Consider the following 22,111-nt stretch of genomic DNA (forward strand, 5'->3'; position numbering starts at 1 on the left):
AATGACCCATGAAGGCTAGGAGGACGACGCGGCCTTGGTGACTTCAGAGTTCCAAGATGGTGCCCAGCAGCAGATCCCACATAGTGGGGACAAGACCAAGGGGAATGTTAGGCACTTTTAAACCTCCTAAACAATCGGGGAAGGAACCCCCCACAGGACATACTCTATTACACACAGAAACTGTCCACCTCTGTGGGTCAGCCAGCTCAGGAGGATAGTGTGCTCACTCCTGCCCCTGATCCTGGGAATCATACCAGAGAAGGCTTCTGTGAGGAGGGTGACTTAATAGAAAGAATGCATGATGTGGATACTGATCTGGAAGAAGTAGGGGCTAATGATCTTCCACAACCCACTCTCAGTGAAATCCTGCAGGCTGTGCAGAAATGCACTGTATCAGTGGTTGATTTAAAGGAAAGGTTTGAGGGGTTGCAGGAGGAGGTATCCCTCCCCCGCCAGGATCTGGAACACATCAGGAAGCGCACAACCGTGGCTGAGGGCAGAATAAGTGATCTAGAAGACTAGCTTCCACCCCTTGCCCATAATGCCAGAATGGCCGCTTTGCAGGTAGCTGCTGCCAATGACAAGGCGGGTAACATTGAAAATGGTCTCCGTCGCAATAATGTTCGCATTGTGGTGTTACCAGAGAAAGTGGAAGGCCGTGATCCCACAGATTCCTTTGTAGAGAAATGGCTGCTGGAGCTCTTTGGCAAGGAGGTCTTCACCCCCCTCTTTGCTGTGGAGGGGGCTTTCAGTAGCAACTGTAAGCAGTCTTTGCAATGCTCATTGCACATTGCGAAAAAAAGTAACAGTATTTCCTAAAAATTAAGCAACATGGTAATGCATTTTAGGAATCTTAGTGCTTTAGTAAGATAAGGGTCTATTTATAAAACCCTTCTCCCATCAGCATTTTCCTTGCACTACAAACACACCTGACTTGCTCTTTGCTCTTCTGCTGCCTCCACCTACCAAACATTCTGTTATACAGGCATGGCAAGAGGCTAAAACGAGGCCATATTCAGGAGCCAACCACAGAGATAACATCTACAGGAAGGTGAAATATCCCAGACCTCTGGATGAGACCGGTGGAGCAACCGTGGTGGGCCTAAAGATAAGCGCATTACCCCCGTGGGGGTGAGGGGATCTGGTGAGTGGGGATGCTTGAGGGGAAGCACGAAGTCACAAGTGGAATTTTTGAACACCCACAGTCACCGTTTTTATGTCAAGTATTATGAATGGAGATTTAATTTACCTGATGGACTATTAGCTACACACAGGTGCACCAAGACCTGTTGGAACACTTGGATTTACTAATTGGGGTGTTAACCCCGAGTGGGGTTTCTACATATATCTATGGACTATCACTAAGTTTTTGTGCACCTATATATATACATATATTTTTTATTATAGTATATATTTTTCACTGTATATTTTCTTATGGTTTATAATTGAGGTTACGTGTTTTAATAAGGTCTATACAAGTGTGCATCATCTTACACATTCACTTATGATCTTACTAATATATAGGATTGGCAATATGGAGCAATAGCAACTTAGTATGCACTTAGAGATCTACACATCAGGGTATATTTACTAGTGGGAAACACTCACTTAGTGAAGATGAGTCATGTTCCTGGCAGGATCGTCTCGCTAAGTGAATAATAGCCTATTTGCCAGTCACGCACTGACAGTTCACTGAGCATTATTTTTTACACAAAAGTTATTATATATATTTTTTTTTCACCGTTGAGGTTAGTTATACCATCATCTGGCACCCTTACCCAAACTAGGAAGCGCCACTATCCCCCCTTTTTTGTACTATTTATAAAACATTAGTTGGATCAATGTTACAAGCATATATCTGTCCCTACCATGAGAAGGCTCGTAACAGGGTGTTAGTAGGGAGGGTTAGGTGCAGGGCTACCTACCCATCTCTCCAGGGTTCTCCACCAAGCAAGCCTGGTGGGGCTGTGTCCTGGCAAAACACTCGAAGTACAGAGAACTGAGTGGTCACACAATCATTGGAATACTCTGTGCACTAGATGGAACCCTCTAAACCCTAACCTGTCCTCTGTTATGGGCTTCTGATAGACCATCTTGGGGAAGCCCTGTGCCTATTAAAATCAAAGGATCCCCGAGAGATTTGGTTGCCATTTTGGCAAAAACATGGCTTATAAATAACAGGCACTGCATAACAGAAAAAAAGCCTGTAATGGAAAGCAGAGAGGAGTTTCTACCTTTTTAAGAGACTAATTGAGCACCCACCACGCTGTAAGCAAATGAGTACTACTATTTATTTAAAGACTCATGGAGCTTGGCATGTAAATTGCCCTTATCCCTATATATTTGAAAAAATATATGAATACCTCTTATGTGGGGATTTTTAAAGCAATTGTGAGAAGAAAAAAACGATATATGTAATGTAAAAAGTGTATTACATAATAAATAAACATGATTAAAATTCCAAAAATGTATTTGAAAACAATACAAAAAGACATATAGTGTATTATGATATTGCGCAAATAATCATCCTGAAGTGGTATTTCCCAACTACTTGCAGATACAACATCCATGCATGTTACAGATGGCGATGGGTATTAGGGACATCCAGCGCATTTCGAAATGTATATAAACAATATTCTTCTTCAGGGATATATACCACTTATTGCTTGCTATATCACTGGAAAAAGCACTCCTTCAAAACAAAATAGGGGTCATAAGTGTCTACATAAATTGCCATTTACCACATACAAGGACCACTGGATGGTATCCAATAAAAGCACCCAAGACGAAAAACGGAGGCAGGTAGTATTCAAATGGGCAAGGCCTCCTATGTGTCTCTCTGAGAAAACACAGATGAACCCAGGCAAAATATTTCCCACTGCGTGAGTTCTTGTGCCCCCATATAGGAAAAGCTGCTCCACAAAGAACGACGTCCGCATTGGACTCAGTGGAGGAAGGAATGTGTTTTCTCAGAGAGACAAAGATCAAAGAAAACAAAGATGTAATATTTGAAGATCCAGTTTTCCAGAGATTCCCCTTAAAGGGGGACGCAAGAAAGGAGAGGTGGAAAACTCACATCCCTTTGGTTTGGAATGTAGGATTCTGGCAAAACCCCTAAGGTATGGGCTGCACATTAACTTGGCTCTCTTCTCTGCTCTTCTCTGCTTCTACTTACAACTAAAGAATGTGACATCACCATGAGGCTGACCGAAAGAATGTAAATCAACTGTTTTCCAGTAAAGAGTAAAAAGGCTGTAGTGCTGTGGACTCTTCCTCCTCCTAACCTCAAGATGACAGTGTCTTCTGCCAATGAAATTTGTGCTGGGTGAGACTGCTAATGGAGTCCATTGCTTTAAGATCTGAGGAAGGTATAGAAGGGGTTGCTGATGAGGCTGGTCAGGCCAGTCTAGGGGCCTCTGGGGATGCCTTAACATGGCACTTGGGAAGGATCTTGTGCACATAGCACTTCACAGTGCCCAAACCAATGCCAGGCAGGATTGGATTAAAGAACACAGATGCTCCCCTACCACATGGCTGTGGAGGACAGAAGCCTCAGTATATGGCTTGTCTGCGACACAACACATGGCATCCCATTACACAACACTATGGGGTAGTCGCAGTACACAGAATCTGGTGCAGCTGTGCATGGTAGCCAATCAGCTTCTAACTTCATTTCCTTAAATTTAGCGTTGACGATAAAACCTGGAAGCTGATTGGTTTCTATGCAGAGTTGCTCCAGATTTTGCACTCTCCAGTTTTAGTAAATAAACCCTTAGAAGTCTTTTGTATTTTTAAGCATAGTAGAAGCCCTCTCCAAGGGGCATGAGCAGAAATCTAAACTAATCAGGTCTCTACTTCATTGCACAGTTCTGGGACACTATCAGAGAGATTTACCATTATTTTCTGTGTGTCCCAGTGACAATGGTTTTACCGGACAGGAACTGATGGAAAATCTCCAGTAGCAACACAGATGACTGTTCCTGTTTAGTAAAACTGTAGCAGCGAGGGGGAAAGCTAATGGAGCACTAGACAGCAGTAAAAACCAGAAACAGGTTCTACTTCTTTCCCACACTATCCAAAGCTAAAAAAAAAAAAAAAAAAAAAAATTGGGCTGGATTTTTAATATAATCAATTTTGTGTTTTTATTTATTCAGATGATTGCAATGACAACAGAAAAATGTACAAAAACAAAAACCAGCCTGGGTTTTATTTGATTATTGAAAAATATATACAGTATATTTCAATGATTATCTGTGGGTGCTTTACCTTTACGAGAATGTGTTTTCTGTATACCCATAATGGAATGCCAGCACGTTTTGTCTGTCTAGCATACACCAGATGTCCTTAATCTCCCAGGACCTAGTTCACAAAAAAAAACTAGGTTATGTGCACATACATCTGAGACAGAGCATTTTTTTACCATGGGATAACGCTCTCATGCATCATTCCCAGTCACAATGAATCTCCGCACAATACTCGGCAACATTCCAACATTTGGGGAGGAAGCAGCAGTAATTGCATTGTGATTTTTTTTTTCCTTTTTTTTTTTTACATTACATTATACTGTACCTCTACACCAGCGTTGAGAGATAAAATAAATATTTCATCAAATGCTTTTTAGAACAACAGTGTTACGCATTAATAATGTGTTAATAGTATTTCATGGCTTGCTCCTGGGGGGAGCTTATATAACTCAATTTAAAAAAAATACTATAAATATTTAACCATTATAGGAGGCATCAATAATATCCATTTTAGGAATTTAAAAAACTTTATTTTTGCAACAAGGGAGAGCTTAAAACCCAGCTGATTTTTTTTTTTTTTTTTTTAGTCATTAGATGTAAAAATATATTTACCTGGAAAGACTTGTTTGAAGTTAATAAGCTGCATGCTGATAGGCAGGACACAACTGCATTTTATTCTTACAAGTTGTTGTTTTTTTTTTTTGTTTTTTTTTGTCATTATCTGCAAAATATATTTACCTGGAAAGAACTATAAAAAGGTTACATTAAAAAAGACTTGTTTGATTCATTTCATATATAACAATATATTTACCTAGAATGATTTTTAAAACATCAAAATCTCAGTTTGACATGTACATAGCATGCTTGATGTTAATAAGCTGCATGTTACTGGGTACATAATATTTTAACTGAAAAATAGTCAGGTAGAAGGAAAATAATTAATATAAGAAAAGATATATAGATAATGAAGATTTGTTTTTATACATTATTTATTTTAAACCAGTGCCCCAAGGAAAAAAAAACAAGCTAATATAAAATTTCTTTGTGAAGCAGTACCTTTTTTGTCCTTTTTCTATTTTCCATTTTTTTTAACTAGGTAATTATACTATACTTGGCACAGCTTAAAGGGAAAGTATTGCTAATTATGCTATCCTACATATGGTATTGTATACGAAAGCTCCCCAGGCATCAATATCAAAGAGTATTCTTGTAAATTAAGAGGTTACAATAAAAGTTGTACCTGCACTGCTCCAAAAAATATAATATCAGCAGCTGCACCACTTTAAGGAGGCCAGCTTCTGCAGGTGAACCTTTAAAGGGGGCTATCAATTTTTTAACATTAACGCGTGTGAAATCCAATAATGGTATATGTTTGACTATTCCCATTAACCCCTTCCCATCTGCAATTTGCATATAAATGTTCCTTTGCACAATGCCCTGTGCTAAGGATACATTTATATTTGTTACCAAGCAGAACTAGCTGCCGACACCTTTGCCAGCTGCTAGTTCTGTGACAGTCAGACATCTGCCCTCTCAAATACAGTGATTAGGAGCCAGTCAGCTTGGTTCCCAATGATGTGATCACTATGAAATCATAATGATCACATGACATGGTTGACAAACAAGCTGGCACTGTCACGGAGTGAATTTTGACAGAAGCAAAAGCAAGGAGGAGACTTCATTATCATAAAAATTGAGTTACCTAGGAATTCGTCCGAGTTTTGGATATAAGGTTTGACATATTATCCCTTATGCATGTAATTTCCCACTTGATTCTCAATAAATTTTATTTGAAAAAATGGTATGGAGTGTGTGTTTACTTCATACTTTTCCATTATATATTCACCATTTTGGAAGGTGGGTTGGAGATCTGAATTCCATTAATCTCAACAATAGCTGCACTATAATTTTTAATTTAATTTCAATTTATGACGATAAGGAGCCTATGTTGCATATGTACTGTATAGAAAAGTTGATGAAAGCAATCAGCTGGCCTTAGCTCAGAAGCCTTAGAAAAGTCCAGCAGTGACTGCACATCATTGTTTTCCTCGGACATCCTGATGGCAACAACAATAGACCATGTCTGTGCATGTTCAAAAAGATTATTATAAACTGTTAAAGTGGTAAACATATTTTTCCCACATTTTCCATAAAATAAAATATAAGAAGAGGAAAAAGAAGAAAAATAGTAGTAAAAAATATGAGCATGGTATTTATTTGAAAAAATACAGAATAAAAGCGGTATATACCCATAAAAACCGTGTAAAATATTTTAGGTAGGGAAATTATTTATAGAATTATAGTCAAGATACAGTATCTCACAAAAGTGGGTACACCCCTCACATTTTTGTAAATATCTTATTATATCCTTTCATGTGACAACACCGGAGAAATGACACTTTGCTACAATGTAAAGTAGTGAGTGTACAATTTACAGTATAACAGTGTAACTGTGCTGTCCCCTCAAAATAACTCAACACACAGCCCTTAATGTCTAAACTGCTGGCAACAAACGTGAGTACACCCCTGAGTGAAAATGTCCGAATTGGGTCCAAAGTGTCAATATTTTGTGTGGCCACCATTATTTTCCAGCACTGCCTTAACTCTCTTGGGCATGGAGTTCACCAGAGCTTCACAGGTTGCCACTGGAGTCCTCTTCCACTCCTCCATAACGACATCACAGAGCTGGTGGATGTTAGAGACTTTGCGCTCCTCCACCTTCCGTTTGAAGATGCCCCACAGATGCTCAATAGAAATTAGGTCTGGAGACATGCTTGGCCAATCCATCACCTTTACCCTCAGCTTCTTTAGCAAGGCAGTGGTCATTTTGGAGGTGTGTTTGGGGTTGTTATCATGTTGAAATACTGCCCTGAGACCCAGTCTCCGAAGGGAGGGGATCATGCTCTGCTTCAGTATGTCACAGTACATGTTGGCATTCGTAGTTCCCTCAATGAACTGTAGCTCCCAAGTGCCAGCAGCACTCATGCAGCCCCAGACCATGACACTCCCACCACCATGCTTGACTATAGGCAAGACACACTTGTGTTTGTACTCACCTGGTTGCGCCACACACGCTTGACATCATCTGAACCACATAAGTTTATCTTGGTGTCATCACCACAGGACATGGTTCCAGTAATCCATATCCATAGTCTGCTTGTCTTCAGCAAACTGTTTGCGGGCTTTCTTGTGCATCATCTTTAGAAGAGGCTTCCTTCTGGGATGACAGCCATGCAGACAAATTTGATGCAGTGTGCAGCGTTTGGTCTGAGCACTGACAGGCTGACCCCCCACCCCTTCAACCTCTGCAGCAATGCTGGCAGCACTCATATGTCTATTTCCCAAAGATAACCTCTGGATATGATGCTGAGCACGTGCAATCAACTTCTTTGGTCGACCATGGCAAGGCCTGTTCTCAGTGGAACCTGTCCTGTTAAACCATTGTATGGTCTTGGCCACCATGCTGCAGCCCAGTTTCAGGGTCTTGGCAATCTTCTTATAGCCTAGGCCATCTTTATGTAGAGCAACAATTCTTTTTTTCAGATCCTCAGAGAGTTCTTTGCCATGAGGTGAAATGTTGAACTTCCATTGAACAGTATGAAGAGTGAGAGCGATAACACCAAATTTGACAAACCTGCTCCCCATTCACACCTGAGACCTTATAACACTAACGAGTCCCGTGACACCGGGGTGGGAAATGGCTAATTGGGCCCAATGTCGACATTTTCACTTAGGGGTGTACTCACTTTTGTTGCCAGCGGTTTAGACATTAATGGCTGTGTCAGGAAAGGGGTAAAGAGTGGTCAGATGTAAAAATGTTACACCCAAAAGGTTCTGATATATAAATGGTAAAGTTTGAACCTTACAACAGTTCAACTGCATGATGTGATTTTCAGACATCTACAAGACCTAACTTAACTTGGAGGAGACTCATGCAGCAGCAAGTAGCCTTGATATAGGCTTAGAATGAGGACCTTTTGACATTAAGCTGGCCATCTATCAGTGGAATTTCACTTGGACAATAGAATGAAAAGATTGTTTGTCAAGGCATTCCTTTTTGCCATTATTGAGTCAACTAATTTCATTAGAGTGCCCTTAAAATTTCACCCAGACCTGCTATTTGAACGGAATCCCAGAAGAAAGTGATTCTAAAGGCAAAAAGGTATTTTTTACCGTAACGCATTCTCTGCATTAATGTACAAAACCTTCATGTGTCTGTATCTCCCCCCCTAACTCCCCCACCCCTAAGAACTTGCCTGACACTACGCTTTATGCAAACCTGCTCTCCTTGCTTCCTGCATTCAGGAGCAGCGGGAGCCATTGGTTCCTGGTGCTGTCAGTCAGGGTGTGGGGCTGAGCTGTGCTATGTATGTGTGTGTCTATGGACACAAACAGTCTAGTTCAGGATTAAGCCTGCAAGAGTGCTACCATAGCAAGCCCCTTGCTATAGGGGCACTCGGAAAAGAGAAGGAGCCAAGATCCAAGAGCCAAGCGGACCCCAGATAAGGAGGTTTAGAGCAGCTAAGTATAACAGGTTTGTCATTTTAGTTTTAATTACAAAAAAAGCTTTATAATCATTATATTGTGCCTAGAACCTACACATTACAATATTTTGTATATTTTTTTTTTGCAAAATAAAAAACGCATTCACAGTTACAATTTCATTAATATGAGAAACATTTTACATCCTGCTCCTTCGAATTTCCTCGATACCACAGTCAAAAATAAACATCAATTTAACCCCACTAGCCATTAGAAAATTGAACAAACATTCTAAAAATGAAAATTTTAAAGCAAAATTCTATTGGTCTAAGGTCCGCTTTAAAACTGTGCACAAGCATTGTTACTGGCAACAATTACACAAACTTCTTTAGGTTTACCAACCATGTAGTGGCCTTACATACTGAAAATAAAATGTAGTTTGGAAAGTGGGTCATACCAAGAGCAGCATCCTTTCCAAAAAGATTGGCTTTTTTCCAACATAGTTCACAAGGTCATACAAGAGAAAATCACTGAGCAAAGCAATCCATAGACGTTTTGGCAGTGTAGTTTACAAATCAGATCCTAACACCATAGAGCAGCAAGTCATCACTCCATTTTAAAAAGAAAAATACTGGCACCTTTTCAGAGGAGCTCACAAATCCGGGTCATATGAAGAGAGAACAGAACACTAATGCCCCGTACAACTGGTCGGATTTTCTGATGGAAAATGTCCGATCGGAGCGTGTTGTCGGACATTCCAACCGTGTGTGGGCTCCATCGGACATTTTCCATCGGATTTTCCGACACACAAAGTTTGAGAGCAGGCTATAAAATTTTCCGACAACAAAATCCGATCGCGTCAATTCCAACCGTGTGTGGCCTGTTCAGACACACAAAGTGCCACGCATGCTCAGAAGAAATTCCGAGGCGGAACAGCTCGGTCTGGTAAACTTCGCAATGGATACAACACTTTCGTCACGCTGCAATGTTAAAAATGGTTTAATACAGCGCACTCTCTTCTTCTTTATAATGGGAGAAGAATGAAGTAGTTTTGCTGCTCATATTCACACAGACTTCTCACAAACGTCTTTCTTTATTATTTATCGGGATTCCCTTAATATATTTAGATTTGTCACATCTGACAACATTTTTTTTGTGTTGGAATTTTTTTTTGTTTTTAAGGCAAATTATTATTTTTTTTGGTTTGTCTTTTTTTCAAGGCTGATCTTTGTTTTATTATATTTTTATTTTTACTCCAGAATATTTTTGTGTGTGTTTTGTGTGTCAAGATACCACAACACCATTGATATGTTGTTCTATTTAATCTGTAGGAGATTGTTTGGTGTTGTTGTCTCTTGTTAATTTCACATTGTACTTTCTAAATGTACCTGAATCCTCACCAACAAACTGTCCTTTTTGGATGAAAACACACATAAGAGAGTATAATTTTCCCAAAAAATTAATTTATTAAGGGCTCACAACTAAACAAAGAGGGAGGCAACGCTGGAGAAACAGCAGAAATGGGTGAAGCCTTGGACCCCCAGGGCAGACATCAACTATTTTTAAGCAAAATTGGTGGCCTGAGGAGTCCTTATCTAAGGGAGTGCAGTCTGGTCCAGAAGTCCCAGAGATCCGGAAAGCAGCAGATGACATCTGTGTCCCCAGGCTGTGGTCATACAAGAGACTGCAGCTTTTGTCAGACCAGACTGAACCCAGGGTCATCACTCTCTTGTCTTCTTTCCACGCTTCCTTCCATGCTGTGACTGTGGTGGTGGAGTTGTGGCAGCAGGAGGAGGAGGAGGATGGTCCAACTCAATCACGTCAATCTTGGGTGTGATTTCGCCACTCACCCCCTTAGTTAGGACTTTATAAATAAGTTGCTCACACATGAGGCGTTGACCCTCCTGCATGCCCTGCAGTTTTGTGGCAGCCATGCAGGCAAAGGCCTCTTCAGGAGTGGGTAAGGCTCGGAGGGACGCAGAAGCCTCCTGAATAAGCCTGAGTGCAGAATCCTTAATGTGACTCCCCTTCCTCGCTCTTTTGCATGGAAGGCGGAGGGGAGGAACCTGTGATTCGGTCAGGCTGCGACTGGTCCCTGGCTTCTCCTGGCTGCCACTTAGCCCCGCCTCCTCCTGGCTGCCACTAATCTCTGCCTCCTCCTGGCTGCCACATTCCACAGCCTCCTCCTGGCTGAGGTCTTCCTGTGTATGAAAAAGGGACATAGTTTTAGTTTTTTAGTCATCATTCACACACAATTGTCACCTTCTGACTGTTGCAAATTGAATGTTAACAAATATAACAGACTATCATTCTGAGCCCAGCATTTTTCATTCTTGTCCCAATTTTGGGTGCCCACTACTGTCTATTGATATGTAAAACACTTTTTTCAATCAGCAATTAGTGATCAATAATAACATCTAGTAAAGATCATTTCTTTATTGACAAGAAATCTGTAGAAGAATGCTATACCTGACTCCAGCTGGGCTTCTCCACTTCTTCCTGGCTGGAAGGCCCAGGTTGGACATCAGAAGCCTCAGCTGGGGTGGAAGGAAGAGTGGAAGGAAGAGTGGAGAGGGATTCCCTGACTTTAGTGTGGTCTGACAGAAATCGCAGTCTCTCATAGTACCACAGCCTGGGGACATAAACGTCATCTGCTGCAGCTCCGGACCTCTGGGAATCTGTGACCTTCTTGCGCTCCCTAAGATAAGTGCTCCTCAGGCAACCAATTTTGGCTTTTAAATAGGTGATGGTTGCTGTGGGGACCACCGGCGTCACCAACTCCAGCAGTTTCTCCAGCGCTGCCTGCCTCTTTTGTTTATTGTTATAATGGGGATGTCTCACCTGCCACAGACAGGGCAGCTCCCTGTATTTGTCTATGAACAGGGGGAGGAAGTTGTGGCCATTGAAGCCATCCATTTTCTCTGCAAGACACAACACAAGATAAACCCTAGGGTCAGGCCAAACTCTCCTAATCTTGTTACAATATAGGCTTCAATTTCGAAGCTGTATAGGCCCAAGTTTAGATCTTACCTTCGTTATCACGATCGGCGCCTCCGATGCTCCTTCCTCCGCTCACAGATCGTACGTAATACGCACGCGTGTTACGCTTTATACACACTGCGCATGCGTGTAACTCCGCCCGCCCCTGACGTTCTTTCTAGTCTGTTCCCCGCCCCTTTTCGTTCTGCGCAGTGGGGGAAGAGCACATGGCGGATACACAGCAGGTGTGTGCTAATTATAGGAACGAGGAGGAGGAAAGCCCGGATCCGGAGACGTCCCGATCCAGAAGGAGATTTAAGGCCTCAAATATGTCCTTTGGGGAGATGTTGGAGATGGTTGACATCCTGAAGAAGGCCGACTATGACGGGAAGTATGGACCTTACCCCAACCCCAATGTCAGAAAGGCCAAGATCATGGCGAAAGTGGTCAAAAGTCTGCATCGGAATTTCGGGGTATGTCGATCGAAAGATCAGCTCAGGAAGCGGTGGTCGGACCTCAATTTACGAGAACACGAGCAGTACAGAAAGATCCGGAGAGTGCTGCAAAAAAGTAAGTAGTTGTGCTGTGTTCCTATTCTTTTTGTGTTTATTACGTTCAGGCTGCTCTATGTGCTTTTCTTGCAAGTGTACATTTTAAAATGGCAACTTTCATGTTCATGGGCACATTATTCGTTCGTATCAAACATTTTTCTTTTGGCCTATAAAACACCATTGTTTTGGCCATATGCATTTGGCCACATTTTTTACGCCCTACTTGTATGAAACTAATTTGGTTGTGTAGCTGGCTTTGTTACTAGAATGAAATGCAAACTAGATTCTGTGTAAGGAGAGGACACTGAGCAGCTGTTTTCACATCTGGACACTGGAGCACTAGTGTGGGACCCCAGAACACCATTTTTATTAGGGGGGCCACACAGGTGCTCCAGTGTATACTATAGGGGTGACTCCATCTGTGAAGCTTGTACCAAACAGGTAAAGTATTGCAGCTTGACAAAGGACACTGAAAATGCTACATTTTGGAACTCAAAATAGACAATTGTACCCCACTTCCAAGCAATGTTTCCTATTTATAGTTCTGCCATCAATTATCTGTGTGCTAAGTATTTTTGTTTTACATAGGGGAGAAAAGACTCGGAGGACACCCCTCATCCGAGGAGACCACAGGCCCCCCACCTCTGGAAGAAGGGGAAATACCCCCAACCCAAGAAGAGCAGGAGGAGGAAGATGTGGTGGAAATTGTCACCACAGGCTCAGGTAAGAGATGGATGCCGGCATATGTTTGATACCTGTTTTTTTTGGTTTCTCTCTTTTTAGGTGATCGTGATGTTGTGGATCCAGATCCTTTCACATCAGAAAGTGCACAGATCCTGATCGGGGAGATTATGGGGTGTAATTTTGCTTTGGAAAACCTCAAGAAAAACATCAATGATGTTATTCAAAAAAATAAAAACATCATTGATGTTTTGGGGCGAGTTTAAAACCCCTCCAAATCCCTTTGTTTTTTTGTGTGCTACAATGTTAAAAATGTTTTAGCGATTTTTAGAAAAGCCAAATTTGGAGGATGCACACAGTGTGTCAACATGTGCTATCTGCCATCACGGGAGATCAGTGGACGCTTTTTGGGGGTGCAACCCCTTCCTCAATAATAAAGTAGCTGAGAGGAAGGGGTTTCTCCCCCAAAACACGTCCCTTGATCCCCCGTGATGGCAGGTAGCACATGTTGACATTGGCAAATTGGTGTGCATCTTCCAAATTTGGCTTTTCCTGGGGTGACTTCACCCCATCTGAGCGCAATATCAAACACAGTTCCTAAATACTCATGTCTGATATTGCCTTCAAGTTCTACCAAATGTGAACTTTGTAAGTTCAAGATTTGTGTCTTTTTAGTTGGTTTTACACATGCCTGTTTTATCTTAAATGGACATTTCTATTTTTGATAATGCCACCCCAAAAATTGTTTTACAATGCACATGTGATTGTGCAGGTATTAAAAAGATTGTTAATCAAGAATGTGTGGATTATTGTCTCAACGCTACAACACTTTTGTGGTGATGTAATTGCTGCTTTCTGTGAAAATGGGGGTTATTTCCTAAGGGCAAATCCTCTTTGCACTACAAGTGCAGTTTCAGTGCAGTTTCAAGTGCACTTGTAGTGCAAAGTGTCTTTGCCTTTAGTAAATAACACCCAACAGTGCTTTGTATAAGGTTACACAATCACGCCATTTTCAGGACTCCCCACATTTCTGTCAGGGTCAGCTAAAACAAACACAAGCAGTAAATGTCACCAAAGATTTGCTTTTTTTTTGTTTTTTATTTGATAAAGGCTTCACAAATTGTCTGGCATATTGATGGCCCCCCTACCCGCAAAGAACTCAAGGTATCTTAACCGGACATCACGGGCACTCAGGGAGGGCAAGCCAGGACGGCCACTTTCAAGCGCCGTCAGGGTTGTTTCATTTAGAATTCCGGCCTCAGGCCCAACTGAGCCAGCATAGCTGGCAGAATGTTGGCGTAAAAAGTTATGTAGAACACAGCACGCCAGGATTATATGATTAAGTATATACTCCGCCATATGGATGGGTGTCAGAAATAGGCGGAACCGGCTGGCCATGATTCCAAATGTGTTCTCCACCACTATTCTGGCTCTGGCCAGCCGGTAATTAAAAACCCTCTGTTCCGGGGTGAGGGTCCTCATCGGGAATGGCCGCATAAGATGGTCCCCCAGCGCAAATGCTTCATCCGCAACGAAGACGAATGGGAGTCCTTCCACATTCTCTTCTGGAGGTGGCAAGTCCAAGCTGCCATTCTGGAGATGCCTGTAAAACTCCGTCTGGGTGATGACTCCACCATCGTACATCCGGCCATTCTTCCCCACGTCCACATACAGGAAGTCGTAATTAGCCGACACCACCGCCAACATCACAATACTATTGAACCCCTTGTAATTATAATAGTACGACCCCGAGTTGGGTGGTGGGACGATGTGGACGTGTTTCCCATCAATTGCCCCTCCGCAGTTAGGAAAGTCCCACCGCTGGGCAAAGTGGGAGGCCACAATCTGCCATTCCTGTGGCGTGGAAGGAAATTGTTGAGAAAAACAAAAAAAATGAGTATTTTTGCACATAAACATGGAAAGCAGATTAGACACAAACATTCTTGGCCAACATCCATATAACATTTATTAACCACTTGAGCCCCGGACCATTATGCTGCCTAAGGACCAGAGGTCTTTTTCCAATTTGGCACTGCGTCGCTTTAACTGCTAATTGCGCGGTCATGCAATGCTGTGCCCAAACGAAATTTGCGTCCTTTTCTTCCCACAAATAGAGCTTTCTTTTGATGGTATTTGATCACCTCTGCGGTTTTTATTTTTTGCGCTATAAACGGAAAAAGACCAAAAATTTTGAAAAAAAATGATATTTTCTACTTTTTGTTATAAAAAAAATCCAATAAACTAAATTTTAGTCATACATTTAGGCCAAAATGTATTCGGCCACATGTCTTTGGTAAAAAAAATGTCAATAAGCTTATATTTATTGGTTTACGCAAAAGTTATAGCGTCTACAAACTAGGGTACATTTTCTGTAATTTACACAGCTTTTAGTTTATGACTGCCTATGTCATTTCTTGAGGTGCTAAAATGGCAGGGCAGTACAAAACCCCCCCAAGTGACCCCATTTTGGAAAGTAGACACCCCAAGGAAATTGCTGAGAGGCATGTTGAACCCATTGAATATTTATTTTTTTTGTCCCAAGTGATTGAATAATGACAAAAAAAAAAAAAAAAAAATATTTACAAAAAGTTGTCACTAAATGATATATTGCTCACACAGGCCATGGGCCTATGTGGAATTGCACCCCAAAATACATTCAGCTGCTTCTCCTGAGTATGGGGATACCACGTGTGTGGGACTTTTTGGGAGCCTAGCCGCGTACGGGGCCCCGAAAACCAATCACCACCTTCAGGATTTCTAAGGGTGTAAATTTTTGATTTTACTCCTCACTACCTATCACAGTTTCGGAGGCCATGGAATGCCCAGGTGGCACAAAACCCCCCAAAATGACCCCATTTTGGAAAGTAGACACCCCAAGCTATTTGCTGAGAGGCATATTGAGTCCATGGAATATTTTATATTTTGACACAAGTTGTGGGAAAGTGACACTTTTTTTTTTTTTTTTTTGCATAAAGTTGTCACTAAATGATATATTGCTCACACAGGCCATGGGCATATGTGGAATTGCACCCCAAAATACATTTAGCTGCTTCTCCTGAGTATGGGGATACCACATGTGTGGGACTTTTTGGGAGCCTAGCCGCGTACGGGACCCCGAAAACCAATCACCGCCTTCAGGATTTCTAAGGGTGAAAATTTTTGATTTCACTCTTCACTGCCTATCACAGTTTCGGAGGCCATGGAATGCCCAGGTGGCACAAAACCCCCCCAAATGACCCCATTTTGGAAAGTAGACACCCCAAGCTATTTGCTGAGAGGCATGGTGAGTATTTTGCAGCTCTCATTTGTTTTTGAAAATGAAGAAAGACAAGAAAAAACATTTTTTTTTTTCTTTTTTCAATTTTCAAAACTTTGTGACAAAAAGTGAGGTCTGCAAAATACTCACTATACCTCTCAGCAAATAGCTTGGGGTGTCTACTTTCCAAAATGGGGTCATTTGGGGGGGGTTTGTGCCACCTGGGCTTTCCATGGCCTCCGAAACTGTGATAGGCAGTGAAGAGTGAAATCAAAAATTCACGCCCTTAGAAAGCCTGAAGGCGGTGCTTGGTTTTCGGGGTCCCGTACGTGGCTAGGCTCCCAAAAAGTCTCACACATGTGGTATCCCCGTACTCAGGAGAAGCAGCAGAATGTATTTTGGGGTGTAATTTCACATATTCCCATGGCATGTTTGAGCAATATAACATTTAGTGACAACTTTGTGCAAAAAAAAAAAAAAATGTGTCTCTTTCCCGCAACTTGTGTCGCAATATAAAATATTCCATGGACTCAACATGCCTCTCAGCAAATAGCTTGGGGTGTCTACTTTCCAAAATGGGGTCATTTGGGGGGGTTTTGAACTGTCCTGGCATTTTATGCACAACATTTAGAAGCTTATGTCACACATCACCCACTCTTCTAACCACTTGAAGACAAAGCCCTTTCTGACACTTATTGTTTACATGAAAAAGTTATTTTTTTTTGCAAAAAAATTACTTTGAACCCCCAAACATTATATATTTTTTTAAAGCAAATGCCCTACAGATTAAAATGGTGGGTGTTTCATTTTTTTTTTTTCACACAGTATTTGCGCAGCGATTTTTCAAACGCATTTTTTGGGGAAAAAACACACTTTTTTAAATTTTAATGCACTAAAACACACTATATTGCCCAAATGTTTGATGAAATAAAAAAGATGATCTTAGGCCGAGTACATGGATACCAAACATGACATGCTTTAAAATTGCGCACAAACGTGCAGTGGCAACAAAATAAATACATTTTTAAAAGCCTTTAAAAGCCTTTACAGGTTACCACTTTAGATCTACAGAGGAGGTCTACTGCAAAAATTACTGCCCTCAATCTGACCTTCGCGGTGATACCTCACATGCATGGTGCAATTGCTGTTTACGTTTGACGACAGACCGCCGATTGCGTTCGCCTTAGCGCGAGAGCAGGGGGCGACAGGGGTGCTTTTTTTTTTTTTTTTTTTTTCCTTATTATTTTTCTGCTTTTTTTATCTTATTTTTAAACTGTTCCTTTCATATTTTTTTTTTTTAATCATTTTTATTGTTATCTCGGGGAATGTAAATATCCCCTATGATAGCAATAGGTAGTGACAGGTACTCTTTTTTGAAAAAATTGGGGTCTATTAGACCCTAGATCTCTCCTCTGCCCTCAAAGCATCTGACCACACCAAGATCGGTGTGATAAAATGCTTCCCCAATTTCCCAATGGCGCTATTTACATCCGGCGAAATCTAAGTCATAAAATGCTCGTAGCTTCCGGTTTCTTAGGCCATAGAGATGTTTGGAGCCACTCTGGTCTCTGATCAGCTCTATGGTCAGCTGGCTGAATCACCGGCTGCATTCTCAGGTTCCCTGTTGAGACAGGAGAGCCAGAGAAAAACACGGAAGACGGTGGGGGGGGGGGCATTCCCTCCCACGGCTTGTAAAAGCAGTCTAGAGGCTAATTAGCCACTAGGATTGCTTTTACATGAAAGCCGACCGCTGGCTGAAAAGAATGATACCAAGATGATACCTAAACCTGCAGGCATCATTCTGGTATAACCACTCAAAGTCGTGAATGGCGTACCTGAAGACAAAAAAATGGTTAACAATAAAGCACAGTAAACGGTAAAGTATAAAAAATTGCATACCTGAAAAAGCAAACGTGATAGAATATAATATCAATAAAACATTGCAGAATAGAATACAGTAAAAAAGAGCAGAACAATAGAGAGAGAATAGAGAGAGAGAGAACAATAAAACGACAACTATTTTTTTTTATTTTATATATATATTTTTTTTTTGACACTTTTTTTGTAACTAACTTTTGTAACTGTAACCGGTTCCAGGTTCGGGTCTCTCAAAATGCGATGGCATCTTGGGAGACCCTGTGAAAGTGTGTCCTAGTCTGTGCAATGCTGTACCCTACGCTAATACTCAACTAGTGAATGGTAGCGTTCAAAACATTCACCAATGCAAAGACCAGGATTGTCAGGACAGGAGGGACAATAATAGCGGGTGTCACGCCTATATCCGCGCTTCCTGCAGACACAACATCTTTTTTGGGGGGGTTCGTTGGGTAGGGGTACTCGGGAGGACATAAAGAAAATGCCTCTCATGCAGCCGACTGCATTTGATTGGGGATGTGAATGGGGGAAGTACGGGCGCTGCAGAAGTGGTGGGTTCCCAATTAGGATTGGCGAATGCAGCAGGAAGGGCACTATGGGCACGACGGGCCTGTGTTTGTCTTCTTGGTGGCAGCGGGACACTACTTGTGCTTGCCACCTCACCAGCTTGAACTGCACTTATGGGACTCGCCACGTCACCAAGTGTTGCTGCAGTGCTGGTTTGACTACGACCGGGGTGTACTAGGCCGCTGGTGCTTGCCAGTTCAGCAAAACGCTACCAAAAAAACTGTTAGCGATCGCAGGGATCAAGGCCTGACTCTGCGAACGCTGCAGTTATGTGTTTAGTGTTTTGTAAGTGTCAGTGATCGATCGATACTGCACTTGGGTGGGCTGGGCTGGGCCGGGCGGAGGGGCAAAACACAGGTGCTAGCAGGTATCTGGGCTGATCCCGCTAACACTGCGTTTTTGGGAACCCTAAACTGCTGGGGACGCTAGTATAGATCTGATCGGATCAGATATTGATCCGTTCAGATACTATACCACTAAGGGAGGTGTATGCTGCGTGCGTGGGTGTTAGCGGTACTGGCGCTAACCTGACGCTGCCTGGGGCTGGTGCTTGCCAGTTCACCAAAACGCTACCAAAAAAACTGTTAGCGATCGCAGGTATCAGGCCTGACTCTGCGAACGCTGCAGTTATGCGTTTAGTGTTTTGTAAGGGACAGTGATCGATCGATACTGCACTTGGGTGGGCCGGGCGGAGGGGCAAAACGCAGGTGCTAGCAGGTATCTGGGCTGATCCCGCTAACACTGCGTTTTTGGGAACCCTAAACTGCTGGGGACGCTAGTATAGATCTGATCGGATCAGATATTGATCCGATCAGATACTATACCACTAAGGGAGGTGTACGGTGCGTGCGTGGGTGTTAGCGCTACTGGCGCTAACCTGACGCTGCCTGGTGCTTGCTTGCCAGTTCACCAAAATGCTACCAAAAAAACTGTTAGCGATCGCAGGGATCAGGCCTGACTCTGCGAACGCTGCAGTTATGCGTTTAGTGTTTTGTAAGTGACAGCGATCGATCGATACTGCACTTGGGTGGGCCGGGCGGAGGGGCAAAACGCAGGTGCTAGCGGGTATCTGGGCTGATCCCGCTAACACTGCGTTTTTGGGAACCCTAAACTGCTGGGGACGCTAGTATAGATCTGATCGGATCAGATATTGATCCGATCAGATACTATACCACTAAGGGAGGCGTATGCTGCGTGCGTGGGTGTTAGCGGTACTGGCGCTAATCTGACGCTGCCTGGGGCGACGCATATCACCGCCGGGCGATCAGGGGGCTAAACCTTTATTCGGTAATAAACGGCGGGTGCCCTGACACTATAAAAAATAAACGAACTAACCAGCGTCAACCGTAACGTTTATACGGTGATCAGTGGTGAAAGGGTTAACTAGGGGGCAATCAAGGGGTTAAAACATTTATTAGATAGTATATGGGGGTCCCTGACACTATAAAACGCTGACGGCGAACCTAAATATTTACGTCCCTAACTAGCGTCACCAGTGACACTAATACAGCGATCAGAAAAATGATCGCTTAGCAACACTGGTGACAGGGGGTGATCAAGGGGTTAAAACTTTATTAGGGGGGGTTAGGGGGGTACCCTAGACCTAAAGGGGGGTAATACTAACTGTCCCAACACTGTAACTGTCACAAACTGACACTATGCAGTAATCAGAAAAAAAAAAAAAAAAAAAACCTGCTGGTGTCAGTTTGTGACAGGGGGGGGGGTGATTGGGGGGGGATCGGGGGGCGATCGGGGGGGGGGGATCGGGGTGTTTTGTATGCCTGGCATGTTCTACTGTGTGTGTAGTGTGTTGTGCACTTACATTGATGTCTTCTCCCCTCGGCGCTGGAACGGAATACCGAGCTGAGGGGAGATGACATCATTTCCTTTGCTGCTGTTTAGCATACAGCAGCAAAGGAATGTTCCCATTGGCCGGCGGCGATCGCGAGGGGGGGGCCACGAACGGATGGCCTCCCCCTCATCTCGGATCGCCGGGGAACAGAACGGGACCGCCTCGGGCGGCGGGGGGGAGTCCGATCGGACCCCCCACCCGCGGAAGGCAAATCAAGTACATGTACGTGATTTTGCCTGCCCGTGCCGCTTTGCCGACGTAAATCGGCGTTAGGCGGTCCTTAAGTGGTTAAGGGGAATTTTACAACACCAAAGTATAAGGTACACCTATCATATCCCCCCCCCCCCCTCATGGGCCATTTCTAACATTATAGGGGGGGGGGATCTTGGACAGGTAACCCTCTTCACTTCATTAAGAGATGAATGCCTAAATACAGGGTATTACTTAGAACAGCCCCTCCTTAGTTACACTATTGGCAGCCCACTGGACAGGTAAGAAGTGTCATAATACAAAGATATAAATACACATTGTACACATTTGAGCACATTTGGACATTCTGCTATTACCTATTATCAAGATAATAATAGGATACAAAAACTTTAAACAGTACCATTGGAAAGTATACAGGCAGGCCCTTGCACTACATGCTTTGGGGAATTCATCCATACATCTGACCACAAAAGAGGTGGGTATTGTGTGAATGGGTTTGGCAAAGTCAGCAGATAGATGATTGAGGATAGATAGAGAATTGGGATCAGCTGACTTAGCAGTTGGGGGGAGGGAGGGTTCCAAATGATTTGGGAACCCCCCAAAAAAAGCCTCTGGCACTTTGCCTGAATTTAAAGCACAAATCACATTTCTAAACATTTTAGGGGGTGTTTGGGGTAAAACACTACTATGGAGCTGATAAAATACATTGTTAAGTGACTACATGAGGTGAATATAGGGCCAGGAGAACATACCGGGGAGGTAAGTGAAGGCAAATATGTATGAAGGACAAAAAAAATGTACATAAAAATCCAGCAGCATGAGAACAAAGGGGACATTCACAGCATATTACAATCATGGTAATTAGGGAATGAGGAAAGAAATACAATATATTAGCAAACATTCAATACAATAAAATGTGATATTAAAGGATAAAAATCTTACCTTCATATACTCCTTCTGCAGGACCTGGATGATGGCAGAAGAGGTCTCTGGGATAATGATACCCAGAGCCTGGGGGGAGATGCCTGTCGAGAACTTCAAGTCCTGCAGACTTCTCCCTGTCGCCAAGTACCGCAGGGTAGCGACGAGCCTCTGCTCCGGAGTGATGGCTTGTCTCATGCAGGTATCCTGCCTGCTGATATAGGGGGTGAGCGAAGCCAACAAACGGTGAAATACGGGGTCCGTCATCCGGAGAAAGTTCCTGAAATCATCAGGATTATTCTCACGGATCTCACGGAGCAAAGGCATATGAGAGAACTGGCCGACTATGACGGGAAGTATGGACCTTACCCCAACCCCAATGTCAGAAAGGCCAAGATCATGGCGAAAGTGGTCAAAAGTCTGCATCGGAATTTCGGGGTATGTCGATCGAAAGATCAGCTCAGGAAGCGGTGGTCGGACCTCAATTTACGAG

This window comes from Aquarana catesbeiana, linkage group LG01 (assembly GCF_042186555.1).
Source record: "Aquarana catesbeiana isolate 2022-GZ linkage group LG01, ASM4218655v1, whole genome shotgun sequence".
Lineage (NCBI taxonomy): Eukaryota > Metazoa > Chordata > Amphibia > Anura > Ranidae > Aquarana > Aquarana catesbeiana.